Source organism: Balaenoptera borealis (assembly GCF_965194805.1).
Source record: "Balaenoptera borealis genome assembly, chromosome: 3".
In the NCBI taxonomy this organism is placed as follows: domain Eukaryota; kingdom Metazoa; phylum Chordata; class Mammalia; order Artiodactyla; family Balaenopteridae; genus Balaenoptera; species Balaenoptera borealis.
The window spans coordinates 157,770,213-157,786,424 of NC_138866.1; the positions used below are offsets into that span (position 1 = coordinate 157,770,213).

General features: G+C 49.5%; 1 long non-coding RNA gene across 1 annotated transcript in view; it reads right to left on the reverse strand.

Annotated features, from left to right (window-relative positions):
• The window catches only part of LOC309625977, a 68,194-nt gene that overhangs the window by 38,334 nt on the left and 13,648 nt on the right, over positions 1 to 16,212 (reverse strand). The window contains exons 2-3 of the long non-coding RNA XR_014242862.1: positions 7,396 to 7,479; positions 778 to 6,739 (exon numbers count right to left, since the gene is read on the reverse strand). This is a non-coding gene — a long non-coding RNA (uncharacterized lncRNA). The remainder of the gene's footprint in view (positions 1 to 777; positions 6,740 to 7,395; positions 7,480 to 16,212) is intronic.

Sequence of the window (16,212 nt, forward strand, 5' to 3'; positions counted from 1 at the left end):
CAGGAAACGTGGCAAGCTTGACTGGCATGTGTCTGTGTACACCCGTGTGTGCTCCGTAATGGATAAAGGTCCATATACCAGCTTAAACAAAGGGAGAGCCTAGGACTTCAGTGGGAAAGTGTGGAGGGTTCTGGAGGGCCGCTGAATTCTCACTTCCAGGTGCTAAGTCAGCTTTCTTCCTAACAGGAAACTCCCCTGGAGGGGATGAATAGAAGTGTGTTTTCTGGAGTATCTGCTTAAATTTAGATGACATTTCTTTCTGTGGCTGCTGATTGTTCAGATGTTTTCAGTTCTAAGTCATTTTAATCCCTTCATCCTCAACATGAGCAGGCATCAGAGTCCCTGGAGGCATTCTCAGAACACTGAGTGCTGGCCCCAACCGCAGAGTTTCTGATTCAGTGGGTCTCGGGGCTATAAAACAGCATTTCCACACTTGGAGAACCACTGACCGGTGATAACCTTTGCCTGATGGACAGAGATATGGCCTCAGAAATTAATACTTAATCTCTGCAATGTCTTCAGCGGAGCTGCTGTCATGACGCATCAACTGCTGGGATGTGCTGGAAAGAGTCGGCTGAGCCGAGCACCCTGGGCTCCTGGTGCCTGGTGTGGAAGGACCACAGACACTCCTGTGTGTGTGTGCACGTGTGCGCATGCGTTTGGGGTTGGGGATCTGAGGGCCGGACATGCTCCATCAACCGTGAGCTCCCGCTGACTGCCGACTGGGTGGTCAGAACAGAGCCCAGGCTGCCTGCCGCCCTCACGCCTGCCACTCACCCCGCAGGATGACAGCCCTGCTGGTACACGAAGCCTTCTCAGCCCAACTCAACTGCAGCCCTGCTGTGGAGAACACCGACTATGACAAAGAAACAGGGAAAACAGTTGAAAAGGATGCTCTTCATAAAGAGAGTAGACGTAAGAGACACTGTCTGTCTAGAAACCCATCTGTGTGAGGTTGTGCTGATCCGAGATTCACGAAGGTGCCTGATGAAAACCTCAACTGGATTCACTGCACAGACCACCACCCAAGCACCCAAGTACACTGTGTACTTCCATGTAGAGTACTGGCCACCAAGATTCATAAATGATAAAGCAAATTCAGAAGTGCCACAAGGAAGGAAAGTACCAGAACCGCAGAGGCAAGTTCACAGAGCTCTCCGATGGTGATCACTTTTCAGGACACATCACTGCACCAATCCCACCCCTGGCAGGGACGGGGTAAATGTGGAAGAGCTCTGAAATCGTGTTCAGAGGAATGAGAGCTCATCTTTGAAAAGAAGTTCTTTCTTTTCATTAAAAAAAGTTCACACCAGTGGAAAGAGTTTATTCAAATACATTTCATTACGTCACCTCCAAAGCATCTCTGTCTGGCCAGCAAAGCCCTGTGAGCAGAAGCAGTTCAGTGTTGTAAACAAAGCGGTTTCCTGTTAGCGCCATTCAGAGCTGTGTGTGATCCAGACCCCTTGCGTGTTCAGGCCCATCCAGCAAGGGGAGGGGGCAGTGGAGGCGGGCGGAGGTGCTGGGCTGCTTTGTGGTGTGCCTCCCTCTCTTTATTTTTGGTTTGCTAGGTTCAGAGATATGAGGCAAAGAGACTCTTCTTACCCCTGACCCCCAATTACACCCTGAGGGAACTAAATTCCATCCACAGTGGATGCTAAGGTAGCAGGCCACTGCCCTGGGGACCAGATCCACTGATCCCCGGATCCCGTGCCTGCCCTTTGCCTCACAGGCTCCACACCTCTCAAGGAGCGAGCCCATGGGGTGACTGTCCTTGGGTTCATTTGAGTTAACAGTTACATCTCAGACAATTAAGTAACATCTCCTTCCAAACCCCAACCAAAAAAGTCACATTCACAACAAAAATTGTAAGAAACTGGGCTTTGGTATCTGCTCGCTAAGAGTCTACGTTTGTCCTTCAAAAATAACACCTAAGGGCTTCCCTGGTGGCGCAGTGGTTGAGAGTCTGCCTGCCAATGCAGGGGACACGGGTTCGAGCCCTGGTCTGGGAAGATCCCACGTGCCACGGAGCAGCTGGGCCCGTGAGCCACAATTACTGAGCCTGCGCGTCTGGAGCCTGTGCTCCGCAAGGAGAGGCCGCGATAGTGAGAGGCCTGTGCACCGCGATGAAGAGTGGCCCCCGCTTGCCACAACTAGAGAAAGCCCTCGCACAGAAACGAAGACCCAACACAGCCATAAACAAACAAACAAACAACAACAAAATAACACCTAAGAAATATCATTTTTGAAAGAGATTCTATACTGTCTCTTGGGGAAAAGTTTAGATTAGCAAATGAAAATCCATTTGTCATCCTTCAGTTTAGTTGGAGTACACATATTTGGGGGACGGGGGGGGTGGCTTGTAAACGTGGGCCTTATCCCCTCGTTCTGTAATCTCAGGCCCACGCAACGATACGTCTTCTTCCTCAGCCTTTGTAACCTTGGAATCCTAAACTTTTTCTCCTCTTTACCTCACAAATCCTGCCTCAAGCTCAACTGGGGTGTCCTAGATCTGGAAGGCTGAAAGAGAAAACTGTTTGGCGTTATTATTCTGTTATCCAAATAAAGACTATAACATATGAGTACACAACTCCTGAGCGAGTCTCATAAATGACACACGATTATCCAAAGGAGAGTGGCCTCTGAGTGTGGGCTGAGTAGGGTGTCCCTCTGGAATGAGACTCTGGATCCTCCCGGTCCCCACTCTTGTGAGAGAACCCCCAGGGAAGAGTGACCGTACAGGGTGGGTGAGCCCTTCACTAATCGTGGAAAGAAACTAGGCGGGAATCCCTTATAGAGTATGCTATGTTCCACAGGGGTTTCCTTGGCTATGATTCTTTATGACACATAATAATGGGGTGACAATGATGGGAGTTTAAAAAGAAACATCTGTGAGATGTGAGAAAAGTACTCAGATGAGCTGAACCATAAAAAAGGAGGCAGCAGCGCGACCCCAGGAGCAGGATTAAGCTGTTCTTCAGGATCAGTTCTGAGTAGTGCCCTTGGGGAGGTCATGTAGCTTATCAATGCCTCAGGTTAGCATATAAAGAAACTCACCTCTCAGAGCTGTGATAAAGCTAAATAATTTAGCTTCTGTAAAGCCCTCGAAAATGAAAGGCACCATAGAAATGCAAATTATTATTTTATTAGGAGACACCAACAATAGAAGGGAAAGTAAAATTTTCCCTTTGATGGAAATCCAGATCAGCTGACCCAGAGCTCTGTGCTTCTAGCCAGGGACCAGGACATCTGACTGCCCAGATAACCGCTCACCCTCCCACTTGGTCTCATCTGTTCTACCTAAGAATTGTCCTTGGTAGTTTCTCTTTGGGGTTACCCCTCCTTTCAGTCTCACATTCCTCAGCAAATTGAACAAAATAAGTCGCCATAAATCCCCAAAGAGAAGCAATGCATCTTCATTACAATAATTATGCTTTATGAGCAGACTTGTTCATAAAAAGCAATAGGCATCAAAATTTTAATTTAAGTTCAAAAGGCAGTAAATTGCTTGTGGCAGTAACTTTAGCTGAAGCCCAGTTGTTAGGAAGGGATCTTGTCTTTTAACCTAGGACAACTTTTTCAGCAGGCTGACCTCAATGGCAAACAAGATCAGAACCCCACAATGCAGTTCCCCCAATCAGGAAGCAGGTCCTTCAAATCGGCTGCAGGTCCACAGGCTCTGGTCAGCCAGTTACCAAATTAGGGAGAAAACCTAATTGCTTTTCCACCTTAGAATGTGACCAAGTGGGAAGGGATTTCACAACTTCTGCAGCTCGTAATTCTCACCTCTATCAATGATCACATTTTCTTTAAATCTGGATGATGGCTCGACAAAGAATCTTTATGATATTTCCTATACTAGGTAGTCTAGGGGGAAATTTTTACTTTTTTAAAATTGGATTTTCTGGATTATTTTTATTTATTTGGACAATAGGACAAATGTTTATTTTAGGAATATTTGGGAAAAAATATATGTGGCCCCATATATATAAGAATCCCAGGGAAAAAAAAGATGAAGGTAACCTTGACAAGCATACTGAATAATACAAATTGTCTTAGTCTATTAAGGCTACTACAAAACAGGGCCACAGACTGACTGGCTTATAGACAGTAGGAATTTCTCTCTCACAGCTCTGGAGGAGGGAAGTCCGAGACCCTGGGACCACACAGTCGACTCTGGTGAGAGCCCTCCTCTGGGTTGCAGATGGTCACCTTGTCCTATGTCCTCTGTGTCCTCACATGCTGAAGAGCTCTTTGGGGTCCCCTTTATAAGGACACTAATCCCATCACGGGGGCTCCACCCTCATGACCTCATCACCTCCCAAACACCAACCTCCTGATAACCTCACATTGGGGTTTAGATATCCATATATGAATTCTGGGCAGGGTGGGGGGCACACAGACATTTGGTCCATTACACAAATGCTATGACCCTGTGTAAATACTTGCTATTTTGTGACATATATACTACTATGTATAAAATAGAGACCCTACTGTATAGCTCAGGGAACTCTACTCAATACTCTGTGGTGACCTAAATGAGAAGGAAATCCGAAAAAGAGGGGATATATGTATACATATAGCTGATTCACTTTGCTGTACAGCAGAAACTAACACAACATTGTAAAGCACCTATACTCCAATAAAAATTAATTAAAAAAAAATAAGAATCTGCTTGTTCCTAGTCTTGGGAGGCAGAGTGGAATCCGGGCTGTCACTCTCGTGGGCAGGGGCTGAGCCGATGACAGAGGCAGCCCAGCCTCAGTTTCCTCACTGCCAGACCTACAGGGTGTCCTGTGTGAAATGCACGGTGCCATACGTGGCGCCAAGTGGACAGCTGATAAACGTTACTGCCCTCGCTTTTCTATCAGCACGAGAGAAGTAAAAATGCAGACATTGTTAAATAGCCTGTGAATTATTTTATGAGGGAGATTTTGAAATTGAATGCCTCACATTTATCAGAGCCTATATCAGTCTGTGGCACCCGAGGACATTTATTCCAGGCGTTTCTGAAGGTGGAAGTTTATGATCATCTAGAGGAATGTTATTAAGGTAATTGCCAGATATGGTATTTCATTAGGAAAGCTAGTTATTACATTCATGCTGTTTATAATATGGGTGATAAAAGCCAGAGAGCCAAGGAATTAGCGTTCTGCTCTTTGCTTATTGCTTGTAATATTAAAAATTTCTTTTACCTGGGTACCTTCTACCTAAAGGACACAAATATACCTAAAACTACCTTATGTCTGTATAGTTCTTACCTTACGGTTTTTCAAAGCTTATAATTTAATTTAATTTTACCCTAACAACACCATTGTGATTTGAAGGGGGAGTTTTATTCTTCTCTTGTTTGGGATGAGGAAAGGTGGATTCAGGAAGGTTAAATGATTTTCAAGAACTGCTGGGCAAGTTGGGGGCACAGCTGGACCCAAATCTATACCACCTCACTCCACTGCTGGTATACTCTTCATTCTTTCAGGGATCCTGATTTAGAAAGCTGGCATGATGAGGAAGATGCATTTTACCCATGGGAAACTGCTAACTTCCACTGTGACTGCTACTCTAAACAGGATTTAGAATAGAATTGACATTTATGGGTTTACTGTAATGGATATTTGTATGTCTATGTACACATATATACATGGGCATTTTAACCCCTGCTTCTTGCTAAAATGGTTTTGAAATACAACATAATTAAACTGAGGACAATAAAGCTGTTATGATAAGACAGATATAGGATATAACCTTGATTCTTGTTTAAAATAGACTGAATTATTAAGAAGGGCGTCTGGGCTAGCAGGTCTGTGATCCAAGGATGATGATAAATTCTGTGTTTTAAGTTAGCGACATTGCTTGAGCTTGTGGGAGCTTGCAGTTGGGGACCCAAAACAATGAGCTTTGATCATGTGTGTGGTTAAATAGACCATCTTATGACATTACATTATGGTTGAATTTCTAAGTCGTTTGTGTTTTGGATCCTATGAAATGTGACCAACTTCTTGAGCACTGTGTCAAATGTTTTCCATACATTATGTCATTTATTTTCATTTTCATTGGCACCTTATGATATAGGAATAATCATTATTTTACTGACCAACATACCAAAGCTTCAACAGATCAATAACTTGCCAAGGATCAGAGCAGGTAATTCAGAGCTGGAATTCTAATCCAGATCTTTCTGTATCCAAAGCCCTCTTCCCTCCTAAAAAACACCCTCTTTGTCATCGGCTAGAAAGTAGGACCTTTTGAGATGTACACTGCAGGGGGGGAAAGACTTTCCCTCTACCCTCTGAGGTTCCATGGCTCAGTCTATGAAACAAACTGACAACAGGCAGATTAACAGGAGAAAAGGTATATACATTTATCAAATTTTAATATTATGTGCATGAGGGCTTTACAGGACAAAAGGTGACTGCCCAAAGGGGCAGTGAGATTTGAGAGCTTGTCTACAGCCTCAGTAGGGGGAGGAGAGGGGGTGCAGGCCTCTCCGGGGAGAGAACATGGTTTCCAGGGAAGATGAGTGGCCCTTAGAGGACAGATGGGAGGATGGCAGTTGGTGACAGGGTCTGTCTGGGGGTGAGATCCACTTCTAGGCTCCTCTCCTGTGACAAGAGTCAGTCTTCCTGGTGGCGAAGCTCCTGGGGAGGGGACCTGTGACCCCTGAGTTCCTTGGAGGCTCTGTGTTCAGGCAGATGAGGGGGTTCAGAGGAAGCTCCCCCCGCATCTGCTGTTTCTCATGTGCCTTCGGGTAAATACAGAGAGCATGACTCCTGGGTCGTAGAGTAGGATTTGTAGTTTGCAGTTTGGGTAGAAACCACCAAACTGTCTCCCAAAGTGGCTGTACCTTTTTGCATCCCACCAGCAAGGAATGAAGTTTCAACTGTCCTAAAAGTCCTCTGTGCTCTGTCTATTCATCCTTCCCTCCCCGCTACCTCTTGGCAACCACTGATCTTTTTACCGTCTCCATAGCTTTACCTTTTCCAGAATGTTCTAGAGTTGGAATAATGCACACGTGTGTGTGTGTGTGTCTGTGACTCTGTGTGTGTTTATCCATGTGTGAGTATGTGCCTGTGTAGCTCCATTTACTTGTTGCAATCACTGAGGACGCAGGAGGCTTGGATGGTCATGGAACTCGCCACAGGCTGTGTGCGCTGGCAGAACCAGGATGTGAAGCCAGCTGGTCACCCACACTCGTACTGGACGGAAAAATGACTCAGATGCCACTCATTCTTTTTTCCCAGTTTGAGCAAGAGGCATCGACACCCCTAACTAATCAATGAATGTGGCCCTCTTTCCATATATTTTGGTAATATCACCAGTTAATAATATATGAAAAGACACTTTTTTTCTATTATTGCAATCCACCTCTGTGCCCTATTTAGGAGGCAGCAGTTTTACCTTAGTGATGAAGAATCGCATGCTGGTAAAGGCGATGCCCACAGCGCCAGACTCCTCCAGGGCTGCCTCCTGAGCCTCCTGCATCTAAAGGAAGAACACGATCCATTCAGGGCCCACGATCCATTCAGGGCCCCGCTCACAGGGAGTAGGCTTCAGCTTCGGTTAACTCTCCACCTGGAATCCAGGACCACAGGGCGCCAGCTCAGCACAGATGGCCTCTGGGACACAGAGGGGCTTGCATGGGGGCCAGTCGAGCTGGGCTGGTCCCGATCCTCTGCCCTCCCCTGCCCCACCAAATGCCCAGCCCAAAACGAGGACGAGGAGCTGACCAGCCACCCCGACGCCACCTGGGAGATTCGCTGACACGGCGACACCATGATGCCTCGCAGCCTGGACCCTGAGGGCGACTCCATCTCCTCCCCCCCGGGGCTCCCCTCCTGTGGCCAGGAGGGGCCTTGTCCCTAGGCTCCCTGTCACCCAGAAGGCTGAGTCCCCAGAGGCTCCGCCTCAGTGAGTTGAGCTGCTGTCCCAGAACCACAGACTTGTGTTGGCGGGGGTTGTTTATAAACAGCAGACATTGATTCCTCTCGGTTCTGGAGGCTGGACGTCCAGGATCAAGACAGGCAGATTCTGTCCTCACCTGGAGGAAGGGGTGATGGGACTCTCTAATCCCATCGTGAGGGTCCACCCTCATGACCTCATCACCTCCCAGAGGACTCACTTCCTCACTCCATCACCTGGGGAGATGGGATTTCAATATAGGGAATTTGGGGGGACATAAAAACATCCAGTCAAGAGCACTTGGGGAGTAGCTGGCTCTCCATGGGAGGAAGGGGGGTCTAAACCACCCCACCATCTTCCTGTGGGGAGCATGTTCCAGCCCAGAGTGGGCCTTTCCAGGGTGAAAGTGCTTCAGGGAAATGCCTGGGTGACTCGGGACCAGGGTGAAGAACTGGGGTGCAGGCGTGTGGGGCCTGAGAGACACCCAGAGACTCCCCAGCCCCATCACCACAGCCCCCCACCTCAGGGTCCCCTGGGGGGTCCACCTGCAGGGAACAATGGGTGAGGATGGCAAGACAGCACTCACACCACGCAGGCCTGTGGCAGACACTACAGTTTACAAGTTCAAACTAGCTCTCCCATTTCATTGAGGAGAACACATGAGGACGGAACCATGCTCCTTATTACTCAGAAGAAAAACAAAACCAAGCAGACTCGGGGACAGAAAGTGTAAAGGACCTGCTTAGAATCACAAAGCTGGTGTAACATAATCATAACGCCAGACGGGCTCTGGCTGTGTATATGTGTGTGTGTGTGTGTGTGTGTGTGTCTGTGTGTGTGTGTGTGTGTGTGTGTGTGTCTGTGTGTGTGTGTGTGTGTGTGTGTTTGTCCTCCCGAAGGGCTCTTCCCTCCCCCCACCCCGACCTCTCCACTCCAGGCAACATCCACCTCTTTCCTTAAACTCCGAACCATGCGATCATGCCCTAACTAAAGATGCTCCTTGCATGAATCTCTGAATTGCTGGTGTGACTGTATGTGTAGATTTACATAATCAGCAAAATTACAATCTCTGGGAGGTCACAGACCAAGTCGAGGTGATAAGCACCTTCTAAGCATTTAATAAATCAGTAATTGATCGTTCCTCAGTATGAAGTATGAAAAGCAACTGAATGCACCTTAAAGGAGATGAGAGTTCACTATCTTCACATCTCTGCTGTTTATGGGGATATCTCGTCATAAAAACTATAACCTTTTTTCTTTTCGTGAAAAAAGCAATACCTCTCAACAATAAGAAGATTAAAAATGGGCCAAAGATCTTAACAGACGCCTCACCAGAGAAGATATACAGATGTATACAGATGGCAACCAAGCATATGAAAAGATGCTCCACACTATATGTCTGCAGGGAAATACAAATTAAAACAACAAGATACCACTACACTCCTATTAGAATGACACCGACAACACCAAATGCTGGTGAGGATGTGGAGCAACGAACACAGGCACAGACACCTCAGAAGGTGACGGTATTTGGTGATAGGGTCGATAGGGTCTTTACAGAGGAGACTAAGGTAAAATGAGGTCATGTAGGTGGGGCCCTAATCCCATAGGACTGGTGTCCTTATAAGAAGAGGAGATGCAGACACAGACACACACACAGGGACAACCATGTGAGGACACAGGGAGAAGATGGTGTCTACACCGCAAGGAGAGAGGCCTCAGGAGGAACCAGCCCTTGCTGGTGATGCCTTGATCACGGACTTCAGCCTCCAGGTCTGGGAGAGAATATATGTCTGTCGTTTAAGCCACCATTTGTGGTGTCTGTTACGCAGCTTGACTTGACTAACACCCTTGGATGGCACAAAGCTTGGGAGGTCTAGCGTAACCAGCAGGTGAGAGGTCCCACCAGGCAGGCTGGGTCCCCAGCTCCTTAGGGAAACAGACTGGCAGTCACAGCCTCCATGCCTCCCCTTCGATCACAGCGTGGACACCCCACCAGAGTGGGGTCAGGACCAGCTTCTTGCAGAGCTGTCTGTGTGGCAGCAGGAAGCCAACCCTTCCTGTAGAGGAAACATGAGAAGCAGCCAAAGTGGCCAAGTCTAATGATGCTCTGCTCGATTCCTTCTTCCTCCATGGCGTGCCTTTCACTGCCTGGGCACTTGCAGCAGGAGACCACCATCCTCTGACCTGTGTTCGCTCCACACTGTTGAGGGTCAGTCACCAGGCCATCCGGGGAGATAAGCATTAGGCCCAACTGTGTGAAGGAAGGGGAAAGTAACTGCCGCATCAGCTGAGCAGGAGCGGTGCATGGTGCGCTGCGAACCCCATGTCCACGCACATCTGATACGGAGCAGGGAGGGGAGAGGAGAAGAGGGAGGGGAGAGGAGGAAGTGGGAGGGGTGGGACACGACGTCTCCAGCCAGCAGGGAGGACGGCTCCGGAAGTGCTGGTCCAGTCTCAGCCGAGATGTCCCCATCATGGTGCCCTGGGGCCCAGCTATGGTGCATTGTCTGCTCTGCCAGGGCCCGGGGGCGCCTAATGGACACATTGCAAACCCTGAGTGCGATTTCGTGCTTCCAAAATGAGGAATGGCTTAGATCAGGGTCTTTCAGACGGCATTCCAAGAAGTGCCAGGGTTCCTTGGGGGTGTCTGGGGAGAGCAGGGGGTGCCCAGAGAGTGCGGTCAGCTCGGGTGGCCATAACAAGGCTCCTGTGACTGAGGGTTTCACCACCAGTCCTGGAGGCTGGAAATCCGAGGTCCGGGGGTCAGCAGGGCTGCTTTCCTCTGAGGCCTCTCTTGGGTGTGTAGACGCCGTCTTCTCCCTGCATCCTCACGTGGTCATCCCTCTGTGTGTGTCTGTATCCTGATCTCCTCTTATAAGGGCACCAGCCCTACGGGATCAGGGCCCATCCTAGTGGCCTCATTAATCACCTCCTTAAATCCAGTCACATTCTGAGCTAGTAGGGGTTAGACTTCAGCTGATGAGTATGGGGAGGACACAAATTCAGCCTCAAACATCCCCTTTTGTATCCTTCTCTTTAAAAAGAACCTCTGGGGACTTCCCTGGTGGCACAGTGGTTAAGAATCCGCCTGCCAATGCAGGGGACACTGTGCGATCCCTGGTCCAGGAAGATCCCACATGCCGCAGAGCAACTAAGCCTGTGCGCCACAACTACTGAGCCTGCGTGCTGCAACTACTGAAGCCCACTCGCCTAGAGCCCGTGCTCTGCAACAAGAGAAGCCACTGCAGTGAGAAGCCCGTGCACCGCAACGAAGAGTAGCCTCCGTTTGCTGCAACCAGAGAAAGCTGGTACACAGCAACAAAGACCCAACGCAGCCAAAAATAAATGAATTCATAAATAAATTTTAAAAAAGTAAAAAGAAGCTCTGTGGTCATCTGTGTTCACAGGCTGAGGTTTGGGGTTAAACTCTGTCTGTGAGAAAGGCTTGGCTCAGCACCAGCCTGTGAAGCAGCGAGATGAATGGACTCTGCTTCTCCTGCGGGCCTTCAGCAAATGCTCCTCACCTTCCTCCACCCTCTGCCCCCTTCTCCTGAGACTCAGGAGGACGGAGGTCTGGGACAGGACATGTGGCATCTCCAGTAACCGCAGGGAACCTGCCCTTGGGTGGTTGGCTGGGGCCCCACCGGGAAATCCCGAGGCATCAGCCACACATGCCCACACAGACCTCTCCCAGACTTGAACTCCGGGTGGTAGGAGACGGAGGCGATTTCCACTTTTTGTCTAATTCAGCCAGAGAATGAGGCTGTCTTCCCCTGATGTCAGTTTTGGCTTTTTGTAGCTATGACGGGACAGCTTCCTACACTCCTGAACATCCTAATTCAGGAGAAGCGTGCATTTCAGAAGGCCAAGTTCACCCTCCAATTTGCTGGGTGCTGGGGGCCACGTGGGCTCTGCTTCTGGAAGGTTCTGAGCCACAGTGGGAGTAGGACTCAGTCACGGGAGTTGGGGGGCTCCCCTTAAAGGGGCCATGGAGGACTTGTGTCATCACCCTCAACAAGCTGCATCCCCTACCCAAACGACCTGCCGACAGGGGGCTGAGCTGGACAGCTGTGGCTGCAGGGCCCCCGGCAGGCCCTTATCAACCACCTCCGGGGTTTTACCGAACAACAAAAAGAGGGGGAGGAGCCTCAGTCTCTCTCATCATCTAAGCCCAGAGGCCAGGGCTTCCCTCCCGGCACACGGGGAGCTTCTCCCGCCTGGACACATGGACAGGGAGGACCAGAAGGCGACAGGAAATGAGGCCCATGTCCAGTCCACACGGCCTTGGGGACGCTGCAAAATAAACAGAAATGCTATCACGGCCACTCGCACGTTCTGCGTCTGTCCCACTGTCACCCTGCCTGGCCCCTCTCCCTTTCCCGGGTTCCCTGAGGGTGTGGTGCTGCTGGGACCCTTGACGCCTGGCAGCTGGATGGCTTCCTGGTGGCCTCACCCAATCCATGTGGGCCCCGCGCCCCGGACAGGTGCATGGCCAACAGCACGTGCAGGGCCGCAGACTCTGCCTCCGAGGCCAGGGGACACCAGCACCACCCTGGCACCCGATCCCCCTAGTAGTGGGGACTTCTCTAGTCCTACCGGGAAATTTCTTCCTAATCCCCTACTAGCCAGGACACTATTGGGGGTCTTATTTTAGAATCTGTTCTGTTTGAATTTGAGCCCTGACCCCCCTAGGACTACAAGCAAAGACTCCTGAAGGGACAGACAGGCCCTTACAGGCCCATCTCAGGAAGATCCCCTCCGCGTCTGTAAGAACTGATTATCATTCAGTTAATATCTCTTCATACAATTATTGTCTCTTCTAGTTTAATTTTCTTTCTTATACTCTTTGCAGGAGGGACTAATCGTATTTTCCTTTAAAAATACGGTGTGTGAAGCACAGCCTTGTGCAGAGTCCCTGTGTGGAACAGAGACCGACCAGGCTCCCCGATCCAGGACACTGAACGTGGCCCTGTGGGGAGGTGGGCCCTGCGTGAGGAGAACAGATGGACTGGACAGAGATTCTGAAGGTGGAGCCACGAAGGCTTTGTCACACGGAGAGAGAAGGACAAAATATGAGTGAGGAAGGACTCCTACATTTGTGGCTTGAGCCTGTGGGGCTGTGGGGTGAATTCTGTCATCCTAAGGTCACATTTTGCATGTTTTCAGCTCAGTTTCTCACCGTGCCCTACTGTTTGTCACTTGGAAATGAAAGGCAGAAGCAGCAATGCCATGGTGAGAGGTTATTATTGCCTTTTTGGAGAAGTTCTGAAATACAAAAACTGAAATGACAAGCGAAGTATCCCCCCTTCTCCACCCTGTGGATTTCTATTTCACACACAACAGATTTTCTAACTTCGTATATGTCAATTCTGAGTAGCTGGGCAAAGACACTGCTGGCCAAAGAATCTCATCTGAAATCCTGGTTGTTCTTATGGCCTTAAGTGGTAACCAAGTCGATAAGCTACTTTTCCAGCAGCTCATAAAGCAGCTGAATATTCCAGGGGTGTTGAGTTGAAACCCTTGGCAAGATGAGACTCAAGATGAGACTGATGGTTGGGCAGGAGGGCAACAGGTTTCATTATCTGGAAGCCTTCCCTCCTGCTGCACAGAGGCTAAAAACCTAGTGATTTACTGCAGCAGTATTTATACTGCAGGAACACCATACCAGGCAAGCAAAACTTACGGTGGGTCAGAAAGACCAGCAAATAAATTAAAAGTTAAATTGGGTTTTCACTGAAATTTAGAAAAAGCTTTTACAATGTGCTTTTTCTGCCTTACTTTTTATTTTTTTAAATACTGAACAGTGTTTTCAAAATGATGCCAAATTAAAAAACAAAAAAACCCCTGGTACTATCATTATTTTATTTTGCTTTGTCTACTTTTGGCATTTTTCAAGAATGTATCTAAACAGCTCCTATTTGAGGCCTGAGTCGTATCTTGTTAAAATGCAGATCTCGGTCCAGCAGGTCTGGAAGAGGGGTTGGGTCTGCATTTCTAACCAGCTTACAGGAGGTGCCCTGCTGCTGGTCCTCAGGCAACACTCAGGACAGCAAAGAGGGGGGCCGTGGGCTCTGGGTAAGGACACACACCCAGGCAGCGGGAGACAGCAGATACAATACAGTTGTCACTGCCCCCGGGGAGCCCATGGAGTGGGAGGGCCCTTCAGAGCGGTCCCCTGTCTCCAGTGCAGGTTGGGTGCGCTCCCCGGAGGGCAGTCCCCTGGCTGAGCACGGCAGCTGCGGGTGGGTGCCTGGGTCCTGAGTGGGCTCCACACACCACTGGGTGAGGGCCTGGGGTGGAGGTCCACTGGGTGTCCAGTATCCGCTCACCCACAGCAGCAGGAGCAAGAGCCCTTCAGGGGGCGCTCCACGGGGATGACTCTTCACGGACGTTGGAGTTACCAAGTTCTGTGCCCAAAGCTTAGCCCTTCACTTGACTGCTGTGCAGCTTTGTACCAATCCCCAACTCTCGGAATCTCTTTTCCTCACTGTAAATAAAATTCAGTATCATAACAACTCCTGCCTCCTGGTCATGGGAAGACTGAAGTAAGATCTAGTCCCGGAAGTCAGCGATGAGGTTTCCTTTTTTGCCTTTCCCTTCCTGATCTAAGAGAAAGGGATCAGGAGGTCAAGAGGGAGACGCCGGCCAGGCCGAGGAAAGTGTGTGGCGCCCGCACGTGTGCTGGGACAGGGCGGCCCCACTGCCCAGGGCACGCGGGCGGCATCGGGCTCTGGGATTGGGTTCTGCCCTGGGATCCGGGACCCTTAATCCCCGCGATTAGGGAATACCAGCCCCTCCTTGATGGGATCAGGACCCTTCAGCACTGAGCTTGGCCCTGTTCTATCCCACCAGTCATGCCCTCAGGGTCGGGGTGGGGGGGCAGAGCCCCGCTCGCTCCTGGCGCTTTGCCCAGGGAGGCCTGGGAGCCAGAGGAGGACTCTCCTCCCCGGGCACGACGCCCATGGGCCAGCGCCCGGGTCCAGGCTGTGGCGGACCAGCACCCATGGCCTCAAACACTTAACGAGCCACCTCTTCTCTCTCTTCCTGCTCAGCTTTCTGCCAGGAAGCTTTTGAGCAGGAATTATTTACACTGAAAAGTAAGAAAAGGAATGACTTGGTCCTTAGTCCCAGAACAAATGAGTCTATTTTCGTGTTTGTTTTTTTTCTCCTTTGAATTTGAAAGTAAATTGGTTGCCAGCTACTATTTCGGTGTAAAAAGGGTCATTATTATCCAACTGTTGCATTAATACAATTCTTGAAAATTGATGAAAGGATGGTTAGGATAAGTGCTTTGTACTGAAAAAGCATTAATTTTAGTTGAGATGGAATTTTAAGTTTTAGAGAAGAGGGAAAACAGAGCTGGATAATGCCACAATGAGAATGCAAATACAGCTCTAAGCCAGCAGGACTAGACGACACAGGCCTGGCCCTCGGACAGTGAGCCAGCGTCTCCACATGCAGGGCTGCCAGATTCCACCAGGACAGTGTTGATGAGCTCTCTGTGGAGGCTTTGTTCCTGCTGGGACCTCCCTTGCTGGTCACGTATCCTAATGTCCCTGAAAAAGCAGGGCGTACAGACCCATGCAGCAACGCTGTCCATGTTCACACTGATGTCCCAGACGACAGCCACCGGCTTCCAAACCTGCTCCAGATCCTTCCAGATCCCATTTGAAATACAACCCAGAGATAAATGGACTCGCCTAAGAAGTATGGTTTTTATGTTCCCTACCAACAGCACCGCCCTTGTTTCGTATTTGAAACATTTCCTGAGGTCACAGCTACATTTCAGAATTCACTGTATCTGAATTATTTAGAGTGATTCTAGACTGTTGACCCCAGGGTCTAATGTAACTTGATATTTTTAGAAAATGAACAGCATGGTACCAGCAACTCCTACTTTTATTGATGGTCTGAGAATCAGTCAAGTAGTTCAGTCGAAGTCTGCGCAAGGAGAGCTCATGATGTGGCTCTTAGAGAGGGAACCACAGGCCAAACACTTAAGCAGATCCCTAAGAGACGGACTCAGCCCCCTCCATGGGGGGACATGACACGTGTCTGCACACACAGAGAGACATGGCGAATGAAATAACTCAGGGAGTGGCCAGGGCTTTGCGAGTGGCACAGGTCGTAAGCTCTCAGAGGTTCAGAGGAGAGATGGACAGAGGGCTCTGAGACCAGACCAGCTTCGGGGAGAAGCAAGAGAGAGCAGGCCTGGAGAAAGCAGGAGAGTTCAGAGGGCACGAGGGGAGTGGGGATCTCCAGGAGGAGCAGGGGAGAGCCCAGCCGTGTAGGAGGAGGGCCAGGCATGCGACT